The sequence below is a fragment of the Macrobrachium rosenbergii genome, chromosome 54 (assembly GCF_040412425.1).
Source record: "Macrobrachium rosenbergii isolate ZJJX-2024 chromosome 54, ASM4041242v1, whole genome shotgun sequence".
Classification (NCBI taxonomy): domain Eukaryota; kingdom Metazoa; phylum Arthropoda; class Malacostraca; order Decapoda; family Palaemonidae; genus Macrobrachium; species Macrobrachium rosenbergii.
In genome coordinates this window covers 14,233,033-14,252,602 of record NC_089794.1, presented here as the reverse complement: position 1 = coordinate 14,252,602, position 19,570 = coordinate 14,233,033, and the positions used below count along the sequence as shown (strand labels likewise).

Below are 19,570 nucleotides of genomic sequence, written 5' to 3'. Positions count from 1 at the left end.
TGACCTTCGAAGGCTACACGACAGCACTAACGGGTCCCCTGCACCGACCTGTGCAGTTCAAATGTAAATTACAGTTTAGCTACAGCCGACCAGAAAAATATTACCTTAAACTCTTGTAAAGCAAGTAAAATAACATAGAAAAACATCAACTGACATAGTTTAGCTCGACTGGACACTATTTGAAGCTTTTGGTCTGGGAAAAGAAATGTAAATGGTAAACAAAGTTTATAGTTTAGCTACAGCCGACCGACAAAATATTACCATTTCTACTTATAGTTTGGGGGGTGGCGGAACAGTGCTTCATGCCTTATCCGCATTTTGAAAGATTCTTGTCAAGCCTGTATGTTCTGGCAGGCAGTAATGTCGTGCTGCGTGTGCTAGCCACAGGGGTTAGAGAGAATGTAAAAAGAATATTACTTTAAATTCTTGTAAAGCAGGTAAAATAACATAGGTAAATGTCAGTTGCCACAGTCTAGCTCACTGCGGAATACTGGCTTAGAATACTACTCTCTGTTGGAGGCATTGGGTCAACCGAAATCTCCCATGTAAGACCGTGCATGCGTGATAGGGCCTGGAATCAGCAGTAGTAGTAATACATGAAAAGTGCCTTTGAAACGGCTCCTGTTGTCCATTTATTCTCCCCTTTTTTTACACCTGTATTTCATGTTCCAAATGATGTATATAACAGGAAGTACAACAGTAAGGTGCCCAAACCTTTTCCCAAGTTATTTACCCCACCCAAAACTCCAAATTCCCAATGGGTTCTCCTTACTGTTAGCTATTCTTGAAAGTGTTTTACCCCACCCAAAACCCCGATTCCAAACAGGTCCCCTTTAGTGTCGGCTACAGTTCTAAGGTAAATTACAGCTTAATTACAGCCAAGCAGAAAAATATTACTTTAAATTCTTGTTCATCAGGTAAAATTCTATTGAAAAAGTCAACTGCTATAGTCTAGCTCACCGTGGAACGACGGCTTAATTTTACCAGTGGGTGGGTTTCAGCAGCCCTTCCCCAGGCCAGGTAACAACACAAGACCTCAGCTTGGTTATGGTTAGGGTAGCTTAAAGCCATATTTTAATTTATGCCGCCTTAGGTTAGGTAGCAGGGTGGGTCCAAGTTTAGTGAGGACCCCCTGGCCAGGTAGGGACCTGGTGCCTTAGGTTAGGTCGAGTTAAATATATCCTATTTCACTTGTTTTCCTCCATCTGAAACCTGCTTTCCCAGAGTATCCATCTATAATTTGATGTAAACAGGGCGTCCACTATCTGTAAAACTACTCATTTGCTAACGAAATAAACAACATTCAAAGCTCACACTAAAGCATAAGACAATGTTTTCAGTTCAGGACTTTGATTGTGGGTTAAAGTAATTCACCTTTTTGCTATAGATTCTTTTTTACTGGGATTTCACCTTTATTTGCATTGGAACCTGATTGGCAGAGAAAGCTCAGTTTTCATAAAGTTTCAGAAATTGTTTTACAAGGCAGAAGTTTTAACAATACGCTCTTTAAAATTCATCTGGTCTACTTGTTACTTACCATTAAACTCAAATCTTATAAATTCTTAACCTATACTGATAGGCCAAAACCAGCAATGTGTATTTATAAACCATGAACACACAATGTGTAATTTGATACGTTTTGAATAGACGGGCTCTGTAATTATCTAGGGCTTAGGTTCATTCTGAAATGAGCCTTTATCCACACACATTCTTGTTTAGGCTGCTAGGTCTGTTAATTATTAGAAGAATGTAATATTTTTTGTTTGGCTGTAAACTGTTCATTGACCTTTGGTTGATACGTTTTGAATAGCCCCACAGGCTCTGTAATTATCTATCCTAGAGGTGCTTACTGGTTCATTCATGTTAATGGAGGGATTGAAGCCTTTATCCCTCAGGTATTGTCTATTGTGATTTTAATTTACAGCTCTGACAAAAAATTAATCTTGACAAGTAACATAGAAAACGCCAAACATTTCAAACTCCAGAGGTTTTGATTCATTGGTTTATGCACTCAAAATTTCATTCCAGTGTAGAAAATTCCGTGTTACACAACCAGTTCAGTAATATATTTCAGAAATCTGGTCATTTTATACGTAAATTAGCTTTAGATGTATGGCTGTATCTTCCGTTTCATGTCACCAATTTTCATTTATCTAAGAGTTCATAGAAGTTTTTGGAACGCAGGGATTTGAAGCAATTAGAGCCATGAATTTACCCCTGTTAGAGGCTGTGGTTTTTATTTATTTGTTTTACCGGTATGGTATTCAATATTTTCAGCTTCATTATCTCGTGAAGTAAACCCAAGTTGTTGTTTTTTTCATCTTGGGGCAAATCCAGAGAATCTTAATTTGAAAGTACATAAAATACCTTTTTTTTTCACAGCTAATCATGGTACACCTTAAGTTTAGCTTGTTATTCTTTTACTAATGGGTGGCATCGTACTGTTTTTTTGCTGAGAAGTGCATTCCTGTAAGCTGCTTAACTGACAGTCTCTTTATTCTGCATCAGTTTTCACGTGTACAGAGCCGTCTTTGGAAAAAAATTGGACAAATGGTTTTTGTGGAATGTGGGTAGAAAAACTATACTGAAATTGCCCCATTTTTTCATGCAGTACATTATCAGAGTATTTCGTTTACTACAATTTTTTTCACATGAATGTCAGCAGAATTACTGGAGTTCTACGAAATGGTTGGAGATAACGTATTTGATTTATGTTACCGTAGGTGGAGGGCAATTGCAAACTATTGATGTAATGCTCCTTCATTCTTTTAGAACCCGTAAACACCAACTTGCCTTGCCAGCTTCGTGTAAATAACTTAAATATGCAAATAAGAGCAGTAATAGGTTCGTAAGATAAAAACTCAAAGATGTATGGCAAGCACTGTTAGCGTTCCAAGGAATCACTATCATTTGGTGCTTGGCCATAAACCTCCAAAAAATGTTAAACCGAGTAATTTTTTGCTAATAAATCTGACAAAGTTCTATCATGGCAGTTCTAAAGTACATTAATGCTTAGCTTCATGGTGAAGGGCTTAAATTTTACCAAGTATGCGTGAAGTTGTGCCAAGGGTAGCATAACCATACTAGCTCAACCTTGGTAACTTGCTGATTGGAGAGTTCAGAAAGAAAGTAGCGTGGATTGCACACTATTCTTCATATTCAAGGCTTGATAAATCTCATTTAGGTTACTCCAGAAACATTTTCTTAACTCATTAAATTTTATAGTGGTAAGGGGGACTGAATACATTTCTGATATTCAAATGCCCCACAATATAACTTTTTCAATGTGACTGGATGTTTAAATCTTATTTATTTAGCCACAAAAAGAACCAAGTGAGGTTAAAATAAAATTTACCAATTTTTAAGTTGCTAAAATATAGTTGCTTTGTTTCATAATTCAGTAATTGATTATGATTTATTGTATTTTCATCCTCAGGTCTGGAGGTGTTCACTGTGATCGTACAGATCGAAGCACTCAGAATGGAGTAGATTGACAAATACTGGCCTATGGTTTCTAGAGCAATGCGATGCTGCTAAATTTGGTTCAGAAACCACACCCTCTACAGATCAACAAAGGAACCCAAGTTAATCATTTTGATTGGACAGTTATTAATGTGGCTTCTGTTAAAGTTGGAATGTCTGGAAGATACGGGCTAGTAGCGACTAACAAGTTTCAGGAGGTAAATGACAGCAATAGCACATTTTGTGTTTTAGGTTATTCTTAGTCAAGGATAATTCACCGTGAAATAAGGATTTTACTATATCGCTCCATCATTACAAGACTGTCGTAACTCCAAAATCTTGATTTTTCAGGAGAAGCGTTTTAAAGTTTCAAAGTCCTATAACTGCACCGATTTTTTTATTTAGACTTAAAATCTTCCCAGCGCCATCTCTCGGCCAAAAATGCACTTAGACTTACGACTTTATTACCAAAAGACGCAGAATTAAATGGGCAATCTTATGAGCTATGTAACTCAAAACTTCAAATTTTTGAGTTACGACAGTCTTGTAATGATGGAGCGATATGACTTAAGGTAATTTCTGGTACTTTAAAAGGTGTACTTAGCCGCTTAAGTCACATTAAGTACACAGTTACTTAGCTATGGTATACAGACAGGCAAAAACTATTTTAACTTTTTGTATCTGGAACAAATCAAGTTCTCTATGCCCAAACTAGGTACTTTTTTGAGAGTTTAGTTTGACTACTAAGGGAATAAATTCAACCTTTTAACGCTGCATATTTTATAGGTGTGAATACTTCGTAGACAAAAAGCAAGAACTGGACTTCTATTTTCGCAAAAAACCTCTTGGAGTTTTACGCACCAAACAGTTGATGAGCAGAAAAATGAGGAAAACTTCATTGTTGCTGGAAAAGCTGAACTTAAACTTAAAACACAGGACAATTTCCTCGATCGTCTTCATTGCGTCAAGTTCGGTGGGAAGATAGAAGGATGAGGCAACAGGATGAGATAATACTACATCATGAAACTTAACAGGTAATCTTCATATTCATATAGATGACAACCTTGCAGATTTCTTTGGTTTACTGTTTAATAGAGGTTAAGTATTTTTTTAAAACGTTCATCAAATCTTTTCAGGTATGTAATTATCTGTAATATTAGTCTGTTCTGGTTTTATAGTTTAATTTGATCAGTTTTTAAATAAAATTGTTAAAAATGCAGGTAATTTTTCAGATTTTTTTAATGTAACTCAATTTTTCTGAAAATTATTTCAGTAATAGTTTTTGTTAGAGTCTAGGCTTTAGTTGAATGTCAAGATTTTTTCTAGATTGTGTGTAGGTTTTTGAATGACTCAAGCTTTCTAATTTTATAGACTAGGTTTTAGTTGAAATCCAAGATATTTTTTAGGTTGTGTGTGTGCCCGTCTTTGAATGACTCAAGCTTTCTAATTTTTATACTCGTAGGGTCAAGGCTTAGTTGAATTTCAAGATTTTTTTCAGGTTGTGTGTGTGCCGGTAGGTCTTCGAATGACTCAAGCTTTCTGTTTTATACTCGTAAGTCTCAGTTGAATTTCAACATTTTTTTTAGATTGTGTGTGGGGGTCTTTGAATGACTCAAGCTTTCTTATTTTATAGACTAGGTTTTAGTTCAAATCCAAGATATTTTTAGGTTAACTTGTGTCTGTCTTTGAGCTTTCTAATGACTAGACAAGCTTGTCTTTTAATGACTACTCACTTTCTTATTTTATAGACTAGGTTTTAGTTGAAACCCAAGATATTTTTAGGTTGTGTGTGTGTCTGTCTTTGAATGACTCAAGCTTTCAATTACTCAAGCTTTCTTATTTTATAGACTAGGTTTAGTTGAAGCCAGATAAGGTTGTGTGTGTGTCTGTCTTTGAATGACTCAAGCTTTTCTAATTACTCAAGCTTTCTTTTTTATAGGTTTTAGTTGAAACCCAAGATATTTTTTTAGGTGTGTGTCTGTCTTTGAATGACTGCTTTCTAATTGTCTTTGAATAGACTAGGTTTCATAGACTAGGTTTTAGTTCCTAAGGTTGTGTGTGTGTCTGTCTTTGAATGACTCAAGCTTTCTTTATTTTAGGTTTTAGACAAGATAAGGTTTTGGCCTATGTGTCTGTCTTTGAATGACTCAAAGCTTTCAATGATAGCTTTCTTTTTTACAGGTTGTGATATTTTTCTAATGACTCAAGCTTTCTAATACAGACTCAAGCTTTCTTATTTTATAGACAAAACCAAGATATTTTTTCTAATGACTCAATACTTTCTTATTTTTTATAGACAAGATATTTTCTTGATTTAAACCAAGATATTTTTAATGACTCACAAGCTTTCTTATTTTATAGACTAGGTTTTAGTTGAAAACCAAGATAATTGTTCTGTCTTTGAATGACTCAAGCTAATTACTCAAGCTTTACATTTTTCAAGGCTTTCTTATTTTATAGACTAGGTTTTAGTTGAAAACCAAGATATTTTTTAGGTTGTGTGTGTCTGTCTTTGAATGACTCAAGCTTTCTAATTACTCAAGCTTTCTTATTTTTAGACTAGGTTTTTAGTTGGAAACCTAAAAGAATTTTAGGTTGTGTGTGTGTCTTTCTTTGAATGACTCAAGCTTTCTGATTTCAAGCTTTCTTACTTTATAGACCCAAGATATTTTTAGGTTGTGTGTGTGTCTGTCTTTGAATGACTCAAGCTTTCTGCTTTCTTATTTTATAGACTAGGTTTTAGTTGAAACCAAGATATTTTTAGGTTGTGTGTGTGTGTTGTCTTTGAATGCTCAAGCTTTCTAATGACTCAAGCTTTCTAATGACTCAAACTTTCTAATGACTCAAACTTTCTAATGACTCAAGCTTTCTTATTTACAGACTACCTTTTAGTTGAAAACCAAAGATATTTTTCTAATGACTCAGACTCAAGCTTTCTAATGACTCAAGCTTTCTAATGACTCAAGCTTTCTAATGACTCAAGCTTTCTAATGACTCAAGCTTTCTTATTTTATAGACTAGGTTTTAGTTGAAAACCAAGATATTTTTCTAATGACTCAAGCTTTCTAATTACTCAAGCTTTCTTATTTTATAGACTAGGTTTAGTTGAAAACCAAGATATTTTCTAATGACTCACGCTTTCTTATTTTATAGACTAGGTTTAGTTGAAAACCAAGATATTTTTTTCTAATGACTCAAGCTTTCTAATTACTCAAGCTTTCTTATTTTATAGACTAGGTTTTAGTTGAAAACGAAGATATTTTTTAGGTTGTGTGTCTGTCTTTGAATGACTCAAGCTTTCTAATTACTCAAGCTTTCTTATTTTACAGACTAGGTTTTAGTTGAAAACCAAGATATTTTTCTAATGACTCAAGCTTTCTAATGACTCAAGCTTTCTAATGACTGCTTTCTAATGACTCAAAGCTTTCTAATGACTCAAGCTTTCTAATGACTCAAGCTTTCTAATTACTCAAGCTTTCTTATTTTATAGACTAGGTTTAGTTGAAAACCAAGATATTTTTCTAATGACTTTTATCATTACAAGACTGTCGTAAACTCTTTCTAAAAATCTTGATTTTTCAGAAAACCAAGATATTTTCTAAGAAAGCTATACTTAATTACTCAAGTTTTAAAGGTTTTTTCAAAGTCCTATAACTGCACTCAAGGTTTCTAATGATTTTCTTATTTTGCAGACTAGGTTTTAGTTGCAAGATATTTTCTTTAAAATCTTCCCAGCGCTTTGAATCTCTCGGCCAAAAAATGCAGGTTTTATTGATCCAAGATTTTTAGGTTGTGTGTGTGTCTTTGAATGACTCAACTTTTATTACCAAAAGACGCAGAATTAAATGGGCAATCTAATTACTGAGCTTTAGATATTTTTGTAACTCAAAACTTCAAATTTTCTTATTTTATAGACTAGGTTTTAGTTGAAAACCAAGATATTTTTTCTAATGACTCAAGCTTTCTTATTTTATAGAAGGTTTTGGTTGAAAACCAAGATATTTTTCTAATGACTCAAGCTTTCTAATTACTCAAGCTTTCTTATTTTATAGACTAGGTTTTAGTTGAAGATATTTTTAGGTTGTGTGTGTCTGTCTTTGAATGATCAAGCTTTCTCAATTACTCAAGCTTTCTTATTTTATAGACTAGGTTTTAGTTGAAACCCAAGATATTTTTTAGGTTGTGTGTGTGTCTGTCTTTGAATGACTCAAGCTTTCTGATTACTCAAGCTTTCTTATTTTATAGACTAGGTTTTAGTTGAAACCCAAGATATTTTTTAGGTTGTGTGTGTGTCTGTCTTTGAATGACTCAAGCTTTCTAATTACTCAAGCTTTCTTATTTTTATAGAGCTTTTGACAGATATTTTTAGTTGTGTTTTCTGTCTTTCTAAAAACTTTCAAGATCAATTTTTGACTAGCTTTCTAATGACTCAAGCTTTCTAATGACTCAAGCTTTCTTATTTTACAGACTACGTTTTAGTTGAAAACCAAGATATTTTTCTAATGACTCAAGCTTTTAATGACTCAACTTTCTAATTTCAAGACTTTCTAATGACTCAATAATTACTCAAGCTTTTCATTTTATAGACTAGGTTTTAATTACTCAAGCTTTCTTATTTTATAGACTAGGTTTTAGTTGAAAACCAAGATATTTTCTAATGACTCAAAGTTGGCTTTCTTATTTTATAGACTAGGTTTTAGTTGAAAACCAGATATTTTTAATTTTTCAAGATATTTTTCTAATTCAAATTACTCAAGCTTTCTTATTTATTAGGTTTTGTTGAAAACCAAGATGTTTTTCTAAACTGACTTTCTTATTTTATAGACTAGGTTTGGTTGAAAACCAAGATATTTTTCTAATGACTCAAGCTTAATTACTCAAGCTTTCTTATTTTATAGACTAGGTTTTAGTTGAAAACCAAGATATTTTTCTAATGACTCAAGCTTTCTAATTACTCAAGCTTTCTTATTTTATAGACTAGGTTTTAGTTGAAATCCAGATATTTTTAGGTTGTGTGTGTCTGTCTTTGAATGACCTGCTTTCTAATTACTCAAGCTTTGAATGACTATAGACTAGGTTTTTAATTGAAAACCAAGATATTTTTCTAATGACTCAAGCTTTCTAATTACTTCTTTATTTTTATAGACTAGGTTTTAGTTGAAAACCAAGATTTTTAGGTTGTGTGTTTTTCTTTGAATGACTTGCTTTCTAATTACTCAACTTTCTTATTTTATATGCAGACTAGGTTTTAGTTGAAACCCAAGATTTTTAGGTTGTGTGTGTGTCTGTTTGAATCAAGCTTTCTAATTACTCTAAGCTTTCTTATTTTATAGACTAGGTTTTAGTTGAAATCCAAGATTTTTTTAGGTTGTTTTGTCTGTCTTTGAATGACTCAAGCTTTCTAATTACTCAAGCTTTCTTATTTTATACTAGGTTTAGACTAGGTTTTAATTGAAATAGACCAAGATTTTTTTAGGTTGTAGGTTTTGTGTGTCTTTCTTTGAATGACTCAAGCTTTCTAATTACTCAAGCTTTCTTATTTTATAGACTAGGTTTTAGTTGAAACCCAAGATATTTTTAGGTTTGTTTTTCTTTGAATGACTCAAACTTTCTAATTACTCAAGCTTTCTTATTTTATAATGACTAGCTTTTTATTTTACAGACTTTTTTAGGTTGTGTGTGTGTGTCTTTCTTTGAATGTCTTTACTCAAGCTTTCTTATTTTATGACAAGGTTTTAAACCTCAAGATATTTTTTAGGTTTGTGTTTCCAAGATATTTTTCTAATGACTCAAGCTTTCTAATTACTCAAGCTTTCTTATTTTATAGACTAGGTTTTTAGTTGAAAACCAAGATATTTTTAGGTTTGTGTGTGTCTGTCTTTTGACTCAAAAACCTAATGACTCAAGCTTTCTTATTTTATAAGACTAGCTTTTGAAAATAGGAATATTTTTAGGTAATGACCAAGTGTGTGTCTGCTTTCTCATTTTATAGACTAGGTTTTTGAAAAGAGATATTTTTCTAATGACTCAAGCTTTCTAATTACTCAAGCTTTCTTATTTTATAGACTAGGTTTTAGTTGAAACCAAGATATTTTTTAGGTTTTGTGTGTGTCTGCTTTCTTATTTTTGACTAATGACAAGATATTTTTTCTAATGACTTTCTAATTACTCAAGCTTTCTTAGCTTTTATAGACTAGGTTTTAGTTGAACCAGATATTTTTTCAAGATATTTTTAGGTTGTGAAAACCAAGATATTTTTCTAATGTGTGTCTAGGTTTTATTTTTGAATGACTCAAGCTATCTTTTCAAGCTTTCTGTATTTTCTTTGAAAACCAGATATTTTTCTAATGACTCAAGCTTTCTAAAGTTTCTTATTTTATAGACTAGGTTTTAGTTGAAACCCAAGATATTTTTTTAGGTTGTGTGTGTGTCTGTCTTTGCTTTCTTAATAGACTCAAGATATTTTTAGGTTGTGTGTGTGTCTGTCTTTGAATGACTCAAGCTTTCTAATTACTCAAGCTTTCTTATTTTATAGACTAGGTTTTAGTTGAAACCCAAGATATTTTTTAGGTTGTGTGTGTGTCTGTCTTTGAATGACTCAAGCTTTCTAATGACTCAAGCTTTCTAATGACTCAAGCTTTCTAATGACTCAAGCTTTCTAATGACTCAAGCTTTCTTATTTTACAGACTACGTTTTAGTTGAAAACCAAGATATTTTTTCTAATGACTCAAGCTTTCTAATGACTCAAGCTTTCTAATGACAAACTTTCTAATTACTCAACTTTCAAGTCAAGATATTTTTCTAATGACTCAAGCTTTACTAATTTTATAGACTAGGTTTTAGTTCAAGATATTTTTCTTTCTTTTATTTTATAGACTAGGTTTTAGTTGAAAACCAAGATATTTTTTCTAATGACTCAAGCTTTCTAATTACTCAAGCTTTCTTATTTTATAGACTAGGTTTTAGTTGAAAACCAAGATAGGTTGTGTGTCTGTCTTTTTTCTAATGACTCAAGCTTTCTTATTTTATAGACTAGGTTTTAGTTGAAAACCAAGATATTTTTTCTATATTTTTTCTAATGACTCAAGCTTTCTAATTACTCAAGCTTTCTTATTTTATAGACTAGGTTTTAGTTGAAAACCAAGATATTTTTTAATGGCTTTCTTATTTTATAGACTAGGTTTTAGTTGAAAAAACCAAGATATTTTTTTCTAATGAATTTTATAGACTAGGTTTTGGTTGAAAACCAAGATATTTTTCTAATGACTCAAGCTTTCTAATTACTCAAGCTTTCTTATTTTATAGACTAGGTTTTAGTTGAAAACCAAGATATTTTAGGTTTTGTGTCTGTCTTTGAATGACTCAAGCTTTCTAATTACTCAAGCTTTCTTATTTTATAGACTAGGTTTTGGTTGAAACCTTATTTTAGGTTGTGTGTGTGTCTTTCTTTGAATGACTCAAGCTTTCCTGGTTTTGTTTGAAAAACCAAGATATTTTTAGGTTGTGTGTGTGTCTGTCTTTGAATGACTCAAGCTTTCTAATTACTCAAGCTTTCTTATTTTATAGACTAGGTTTTAGTTGAAAAAACCAAGATATTTTTAGGTTGTGTGTGTGTCTGTCTTGAATGACTCAAGCTTTCTAATGACTCAATTACTCAAGCTTTCTAATATTTTATAGACTAGGTTTTAGTTGAAAACCAAGATATTTTTTAATTCAAGCTTTCTTGACTCAAACCTCAAATTTCATAATTATAGCTTTCTCATTTTTTAGGGTTTTGTTGATATTTTTCTAATGACTCAAGCTTTTAATAATTATAACTTATTTTTATAGACTTGGTTTTGTTGAAAACCAAGATATTTTTCTGTCTAATGACTCAAGCTTTCTTATTTTATATAACTAGGTTTTGGTTGAAACCAAGATATTTTTTCTAATTTCAAGACTTTCTAATTACTCAAGCTTTCTTTATAGACTAGGTTTTAGTTGAAAACCAAGATATTTTTAGGTTTTCTAATTACTCTGTCTTTCTTAATGACTCAAGATATTTTTCTAATGACTCAAGCTTTTTATTTTATAGACTAGGTTTTAGTTGAAAACCAAGATATTTTTTAATGACTGAATTACTCAAGCTTTCAAGACTAGGTTTTTTTGAAAACGAAGATATTTTTAGGTTGTGTGTGTCTGTCTTTGAATGACTCAATTTTTTCTAATGACTCAAGCTTTCTTATTTTATAGACTCAGGTTTTAGTTGAAACTAAGATATTTTTAGGTTGTGTGTGTGTCTTTCTTTGAATGACTCAAGCTTTCTAATTACTCAAGCTTTCTTATTTTATAGACTAGGTTTTAGTTGAAACCCAAGATATTTTTTAGGTTGTGTGTGTGTCTGTCTTTGAATGACTCAAGCTTTCTAATGACTCAAGCTTTCTTATTTTATAGACTAGGTTTTAGATTTCAAGATATTTTTATTTTATAGACTCAAGCTTTCTAATGTCAAGCTTTTTATTTTACAGACTACGAAAACCAAGATATTTTTTTCTTTCTAATGACTCAAGCTTTCTAATGACTCAAGCTTTCTAATGACTCAAACTTTCTAATGACTCAAACTTTCTAATTACTCAAGCTTTCTTATTTTATAGACTAGGTTTTAGTTGAAAACCAAGATATTTTTCTAATGACTCAAGACTCAAGCTTTCTTATTTTATAGACTAGGTTTTAGTTGAAAACCAAGATATTTTTTCTAATGACTCAAGCTTTCTTATTTATAGACTAGGTTTTAGTTGAAAACCAAGATATTTTCTAATGACTCAAGCTTTCTAATTTCAAGCTTTCTTTTTATAGACTAGGTTTTAGTTGAAAGGTTGTGTGTGTCTGTCTTTGAATGACTCAAGCTTTCTAAGACTCAAGCTTTCTTATTTTACAGGTTGAAAATCAAGATATTTTTCTAATGACTGCTTTCTAATGACTCAAGCTTTCCTAATGACTCAAGAATGACTCAAGCTTTCTAATTACTCAAGCTTTCTTAGGTTTTAGTTAGACTAATGACTCAAGCTTTCTAATTACTCAAGCTTTCTTATTTTTTAGGTTTTGAAAACCAAGATATTTTTCTAATGACTCAAGCTTTCTTATTTTATAGACTAGGGTTGAAAACCAAGATATTTTTCTAATGACTCAAGTGTTATCAAGCTTTCTTATTTTTGAGGTTTTTAGTTGACTCATTTTTTTAGTCTGTCTTTAATTACTTTCTAATTAAGCTTTCTTATTTTATAGACTAGGTTTTAGTTGAAACCCAAGATATTTTTAGGTTGTGTGTGTGTCTTTCTTTGAATGACTCAAGCTTTCTAATTACTCAAGCTTTCTTATTTTATAGACTAGGTTTTGTTGAAACAAGATATTTTTAGGTTGTGTGTGTGTCTGTCTTTGAATGACTGAAGCTTTCTAATTTCAAGCTTTATTTTATAGACTAGGTTTTAGTTGAAGAGCCAAGATATTTTTAGTTGTTGTGTGTGTCTGTCTTTGAATGACTCAACTTTCTAATGACTCAAGCTTTCTAATGACTCAAGCTTTTCTAATGACTCAAGCTTTCTAATGACTCAAGCTTTCTTATTTTACAGACCGTTTTAGTTGAAAACCAAGAATGACTTTCTAATGACTTTTCTAATGACTCAAGCTTTCTAATGACTCAAGCTTTCTAATGACTCAAGCTTTCTAATGACTACTTTCTAATGACTCAAGCTTTCTAATGACTCAAGCTTTCTCATTTTATAGACTAGGTTTTAGTTGAAAACCAAGATATTTTTCTAATGACTCAAGCTTTCTAATTACTCAAGCTTTCTTAATGACTTGGTTTTTTGAAAAGCAAGATATTTTTCTAATGACTCAAGCTTTCTTATTTTATAGACTAGGTTTTAGTTGAAAACCAGATATTTTTCTAATGACTCAAGCTTTCTAGAAATTACTAACTTTTTATTTTATAGACTAGGTTTTAGTTGAAAACCAAGATATTTTTTCTAATGACTCAAGCTTTCTAATTACTCAAGCTTTCTTATTTTATAGACTAGGTTTTAGTTGATATTTTTCTAATGACTCCATTTTATAGACTATGAAAACCAAGATTTTTCTAATGACTGCTTTCTAATTACTCAAGCTTTCTTATTTTATAGACTAGGTTTTAGTTGAAAACCAAGATATTTTTAGGTTGTGTGTGTGTCTGTCTTTAATGACTCAAGCTTTCAATTACTCAAGCTTTCTTATTTTATAGACTAGGGTTTAGTTGAAAACAAAGATATTTTTTTAGGTTGTGTGTGTCTGTCTTTGAATGACTCAAGCTTTCTAATTACTCAAGCTTTCTTATTTTATAGACTAGGTTTTAGTTGAAACCCAAGATAGGTTTTTTTTTTAGGTTGTGTGTGACTCTGCTTTCTAATGACTCAAGATATTTTCTAATGACTCAAGCTTTCTAGCTTTCTAATGACTCAAATGACTCAAGCTTTCTTATTTTATAGACTAGGTTTTAGTTGAAAACCAAGATATTTTTGACTCAAGTATTTTATGACTGATATTTTCTAATGTTTCTAGCTCTTTCTAATGACTCAAGCTTTCTAATTACTCAAGCTTTCTTATTTTATAGACTAGGTTTAGTTGAAAGATAAGGTTGATATTCTTCTAAACAGCTTTCTAAGACTACTTTCTTATTTTTTTAGGTTTTAGTTGAAAACCAAGATGACTTTTCTAATGACTCAAGCTTTCTAATGACTCAAGCTTTTAATGACTCTAAGATATTTTTTCTAATGACTCAAGCTTTCTAATTACTCAAGCTTTCTTATTTTATAGACTAGGTTTTGGTTGAAAAAGCAAGATATTTTTTTAGGTTGTGTGTCTGTCTTTAATGACTCAAGCTTTCTAATGACTCAAAGCTTTCTTATTTTATAGACTAGGTTTTTAGTAATGAAAACCAAGATCAAGCTTTCTAATGACTCAAGCTTTCTAATGACCCAATATTTTTAATGACTCTGTCTTTGAAGACTCAAACTTTCTAATGACTCAAGCTTTCTTATTTTATAGACTAGGTTTTAGTTGAAAACCAAGATATAGGTTGTGTGTGTGTTTCTTTAATGACTCAAGCTTTCTAATGACTCAAGCTTTCTTATTTTATAGACTAGGTTTTGACTCAAGCTTTTGACTAAGATATTTTTTTAGGTTGTGTGAAAACCTGTCATTTTCTAATGACTCAAGCTTTCTAATGACTCAAGCTTTCTTATTTTATAGACTCAAGTTTTAATTGACTCAAGCTTTCCTAAGATATTTTTAGGTTGTCCCTGTGTCTTTTAATGACTCAAGCTTTCTAATGACTTTCTTATTAATAGACTAGGTTTTTAGTTGGAAACCCAAGATATTTTTTAATGGCTTTCTAATTTGTGTAGACTTGGTTTTAGTCAAGATATTTCTAATGACTCAAGCTTTCTAATTACTAACATTTCTTAGGTTTTTTCCAAGGTTTTAGTTCTTAATACCCAAGATATTTTTAGGTTGTGTGTGTGTCTGTCTTTGAATGACTCAAGCTTTCTAATTCTAATGACTCAAGCTTTTCTAATGACTCAAGCTTTCTAATGACTCAAGCTTTCTAATGACTAGCTTTTCTGACATAGTTAGGTTTTTGAAAACCAAGATATTTTCTAATGACTCCAACTCTAATGACTATTTTAATGACTCAAGCTTTCTAATGACTCTCAAGACTCCAAGGTTCTAATTACTCAAGCTTTTATTTTATAGACTAGGTTTTAGTTGAAAACCAAGATATTTTTTTCTAATGACTCAAAGCTTTCTAATTACTCAAGCTTTCTTATTTTATAGACTAGGTTTTAGTTGAAAACGAAGATAGCTTTCTAATTACTCAAGCTTTCTTATTTTATAGACTGTTTTGTTGAAAACCAAGATATTTTTCTAATGACTCAAGCTTTCTAATTACTCAAGCTTTCTTATTTTATAGACTAGGTTTTGATTGAAAACGAAGATATTTTTAGGTTGTGTGTGTCTGTCTTTAATGACTCAAGCTTTCCCTAATGACTTACTCAAGGTTTCTTATTTTGCAGACTCAAGATATTTTTTCTAAGACTCAAGCTTTTAATGACTCTAGAACTTTATTTTATGGGCCCCAAGTTTTAATTGGAAATCCAAGATGGAAGTTGTGTGTGTCTGTCTTTGAATGACTCAAGCTTTCTAATTACTCAAGCTTTCTTATTTTATATAGACTAGGTTTTAATTGAAATCCAAGATTTTTTTAGGTTGTGTGTGTGTCTTTGAATGACTCAAGCTTTCTAATTACTCAAGCTTTCTTATTTTATAGACTAGGTTTTAGTTGAAACCCAAGATATTTTTTAGGTTGTGTGTCTGTCTTTGAATGCTCAAATCTAATTACTCGATTTTTTTAGGTTTTGATATTTTTAGGTTGTGTCTGTCTTTGAATGACTCAAGCTTTCTTATTTTATAGACTGAAAGCCAAGATATTTTTCTAATACTCAAGCTTTCTTATTTTATAGACTAGGTTTTATTTGAAAACCAAGATATTTTTAGGTTGTGTGTGTGTCTGTCTTTGAATGACTCAAGCTTTCCCTAATTACTCAGCTTTCTAATTTTTATACTCGTAAGGGTCTTAGTTGAATTTCAGATTTTTTCTTAGGTCTTTAATTGACTCAAGCTTTCTAATTTCTAATGACTCAAGCTTTCTAATGACTCAAGCTTTCTAATGACTCCAAATTTCAAGCTTTCTAATGACTCAAGCTTTCCTAATGACTCAAGCTTTCTAATGACTCAAGCTTTCCTTGCTCAAACTTTCTAAAACCTAATGACTCAAGCTTTTTTCTAATGACTCAAGCTTTCCTAATGACTCAAGCTTTCTAATGAACTCAAGCTTTCTAATGACTCAAGCTTTCTAATGACTCAAACTTTCTTAATGACTCAGGTTTTAATGACTCAAAGTATTTTCTAATGACTCAAGCTTTCTTATTTTATAGACTAGGTTTGGTTGAAAACCAAGATATTTTTCTAATGACTCAACTCTTATTTTATAGACTAGGTTTGGTTAAGTAAGATATTTTTCTAATGACTCAAGCTTTCTATTACTCAAAACTTTATTTATAGACTAAATTTTAGTTGAAAACAATATTTTTTTAGGTTGTGTGTGTCTGTCTTTGAATGACTCAAACTTTCTAAACTCAAGGTTTCCTAATGACTCAGTTTAATGACTCCAAAGTTTTAATGACTCAAGCTTTATTTCTAATTTGTTTGGTGAAAACCAAAGATCTTTTCTAATGACTCAAGCTTTCTAATGACTCTAACTATTTTATATAGACTGATTTTAATTAAATCCAAAGATTTTTAGGTTGTGTGTGTGTCTGTCTTTAAGTGGCTCAAGCTTTCTAATTACTCAAGCTTTCTTATTTTATATAGACTAGGTTTTAATTGAAATCCAAGATTTTTAGGTGTGTGTGTCTTTGAACAGCTCAAAGCTTTCTAATTACTCAAGCTTTCTTAGCTTTATATAGACTAGGTTTTAATTGAAATCCAAGATTTTTTAGGTTGTGTGTGTCTGTCTTTGAATGACTCAAGCTTTCTAATTACTCAAGCTTTCTTATTTTATAGACTAGGTTTTAGTTGAAACCTAAGATATTTTTTAGGTTGTGTGTGTGTCTTTCTTTGAATGACTCAAGCTTTCTGATTACTCAAGCTTTCTTATTTTATAGACTAGGTTTTAGTTGAAACCCAAGATATTTTTTAGGTTGTGTGTGTGTCTGTCTTTGAATGACTCAAGCTTTCTAATTACTCAAGCTTTCTTATTTTATAGACTAGGTTTTAGTTGAAACCCAAGATATTTTTAGGTTGTGTGTGTGTCTGTCTTTGAATGACTCAAGCTTTCTAATGACTCAAGCTTTCTTATTTTACAGACTACGTTTTAGTTGAAAACCAAGATATTTTTTCTAATGACTCAAGCTTTCTAATGACTCAAGCTTTCTAATGACTCAAGCTTTCTAATGACTCAAGCTTTCTAATGACTCAAGCTTTCTAATTACTCAAGCTTTCTTATTTTATAGACTAGGTTTTAGTTGAAAACCAAGATATTTTTTCTAATGACTCAAGCTTTCTAATTACTCAAGCTTTCTTATTTTATAGACTAGGTTTTAGTTGAAAACCAAGATATTTTTTCTAATGACTCAAGCTTTCTTATTTTATAGACTAGGTTTTAGTTGAAAACCAAGATATTTTTTCTAATGACTCAAGCTTTCTAATTACTCAAGCTTTCTTATTTTATAGACTAGGTTTTAGTTGAAAACGAAGATATTTTTTAGGTTGTGTGTGTCTGTCTTTGAATGACTCAAGCTTTCTAATGACTCAAGCTTTCTTATTTTACAGCCTAGGTTTTAGTTGAAAATCAAGATATTTTTTCTAATGACTCAAGCTTTCTAATGACTCAAGCTTTCTAATGACTCAAGCTTTCTAATGACTCAAGCTTTCTAATTACTCAAGCTTTCTTATTTTATAGACTAGGTTTTAGTTGAAAACCAAGATATTTTTCTAATGTGTCTGTCTTTGAATGGCTCAAGCTCTAGTGCTCAAGCTTTTTCTTATTTATAGACTGAGTTTTAATTGAGCCAAGATATTTTTTTAGTTGTGTGTGTGTGTCTGTCTTTGAATGACTCAGAAGCTTTCTAATTACTCAAGCTTTCTTATTTGTGAACAAAGTTTTTAGTTAGAGCCAGTCTTTTTAGGTTGTGTGTGTCTGTCTAATGACTCAAGCTTTCTAATTTTATAGACTAAGCTTTCAAGATATTTTTTTAGGTTGTGTTTCGTCTTTTATGACTCAAGCTTTCAATTTTTTTTATAAGGGTCAAGAGTTATTCAAGATTTTTCAGGTTGTGTGTGTCTGTCTTTTAGACCAGACTCAAGCTTTCTGTTTTACTCTCGTAGAGTCTTTCTTATTTTTCAACATTTTTTTTTTTAGGTTTGTGGAGGTCTTTAGACTGACTCAAACTTTCTTATTTTATAGACTAGGTTTTAGTTCAAATCCAGATATAGGTTGTCTGTCTGTCTTTGAATGACTCAAGCTTTCTAATGACTCAAGCTTTCTTATTTTACAGACTGGGTTTTAGTTGGAAACCCAAGATATTTTTTTAGGTTGTGTGTGTGTCTGTCTTTGAATGACTCAAGCTTTCTAATTACTCAAGCTTTCTTATTTTATAGACTAGGTTTTAGATTTGAAACCAAGATATTTTTTTAGGTTGTGTGTGTGTCTGTCTTTGAATGACTCAAGCTTTCCCTAATTATAAACTTTCTTATTTTATAGACTAGGTTTTGTTGGCAAGATATTTTTTTAGGTTGTGTGTGTGTGTCTGTCTTTGAATGACTCAAGCTTTCTAATTACTCAAGCTTTCTTATTTATGGGCAGGTTTTGTTGAAACCAAGATATTTTTAGGTTGTGTGTGTGTTGTCTTTAATGACTCAAGCTTTCTAATTACTTTCTTATTTTATAGACTAGGTTTCTTATTTTATAGACTAGGTTTTAGTTGAAACCCAAGATATTTTTAGGTTGTGTGTGTCTGTCTTTGAATGACTCAAGCTTTCTGATTACTCAAGCTTTCTTATTTTATAGACTAGGTTTTAGTTGAAACCTAAGATATTTTTAGGTTGTGTGTGTCTTTCTTTGAATGACTCAAGCTTTCTAATGACCTCAGCTTTTCTTATTTTACAGACTAGCAGATATTTTTTCTAATTGCTTTCTAATGACTCAAGCTTTCTAATTACTCAAGCTTTCTTATTTTATAGACTAGGTTTTGGTTGAAACCAAGATATTTTCTAATGACTCAAGCTTTCTAATTACTCAAACTTATTATTTTTTAGGTTGAAAACCAAGATATTTTTCTACAATGACTCACGCTTTCTTATTTTATAGACCAGTTGAAAACCAAGATATTTTTCTAATGACTCAAGCTTTCTTATTTTATAGACTAGGTTTTGTTTGAAACCCAAGATATTTTTAGGTTGTGTGTCTGTCTTTGAATGACTTTAATGACTCAAGCTTTCTTATTTTATAGACTCAAGTTGTGTGTGTGTCTTTCT

At 31.3% G+C, this 19,570-nt stretch overlaps 1 long non-coding RNA gene across 2 annotated transcripts in view; it reads left to right on the top strand.

Moving 5' to 3' along the window:
- The window catches only part of LOC136834765 (uncharacterized), a 32,245-nt gene that overhangs the window by 1,500 nt on the left and 11,175 nt on the right, over positions 1-19,570 (top strand). For both annotated transcript variants that reach the window (XR_010851874.1, XR_010851875.1), the window contains exons 2-3: positions 3,437-3,680; positions 4,249-4,496. This is a non-coding gene — a long non-coding RNA (uncharacterized lncRNA). The remainder of the gene's footprint in view (positions 1-3,436; positions 3,681-4,248; positions 4,497-19,570) is intronic.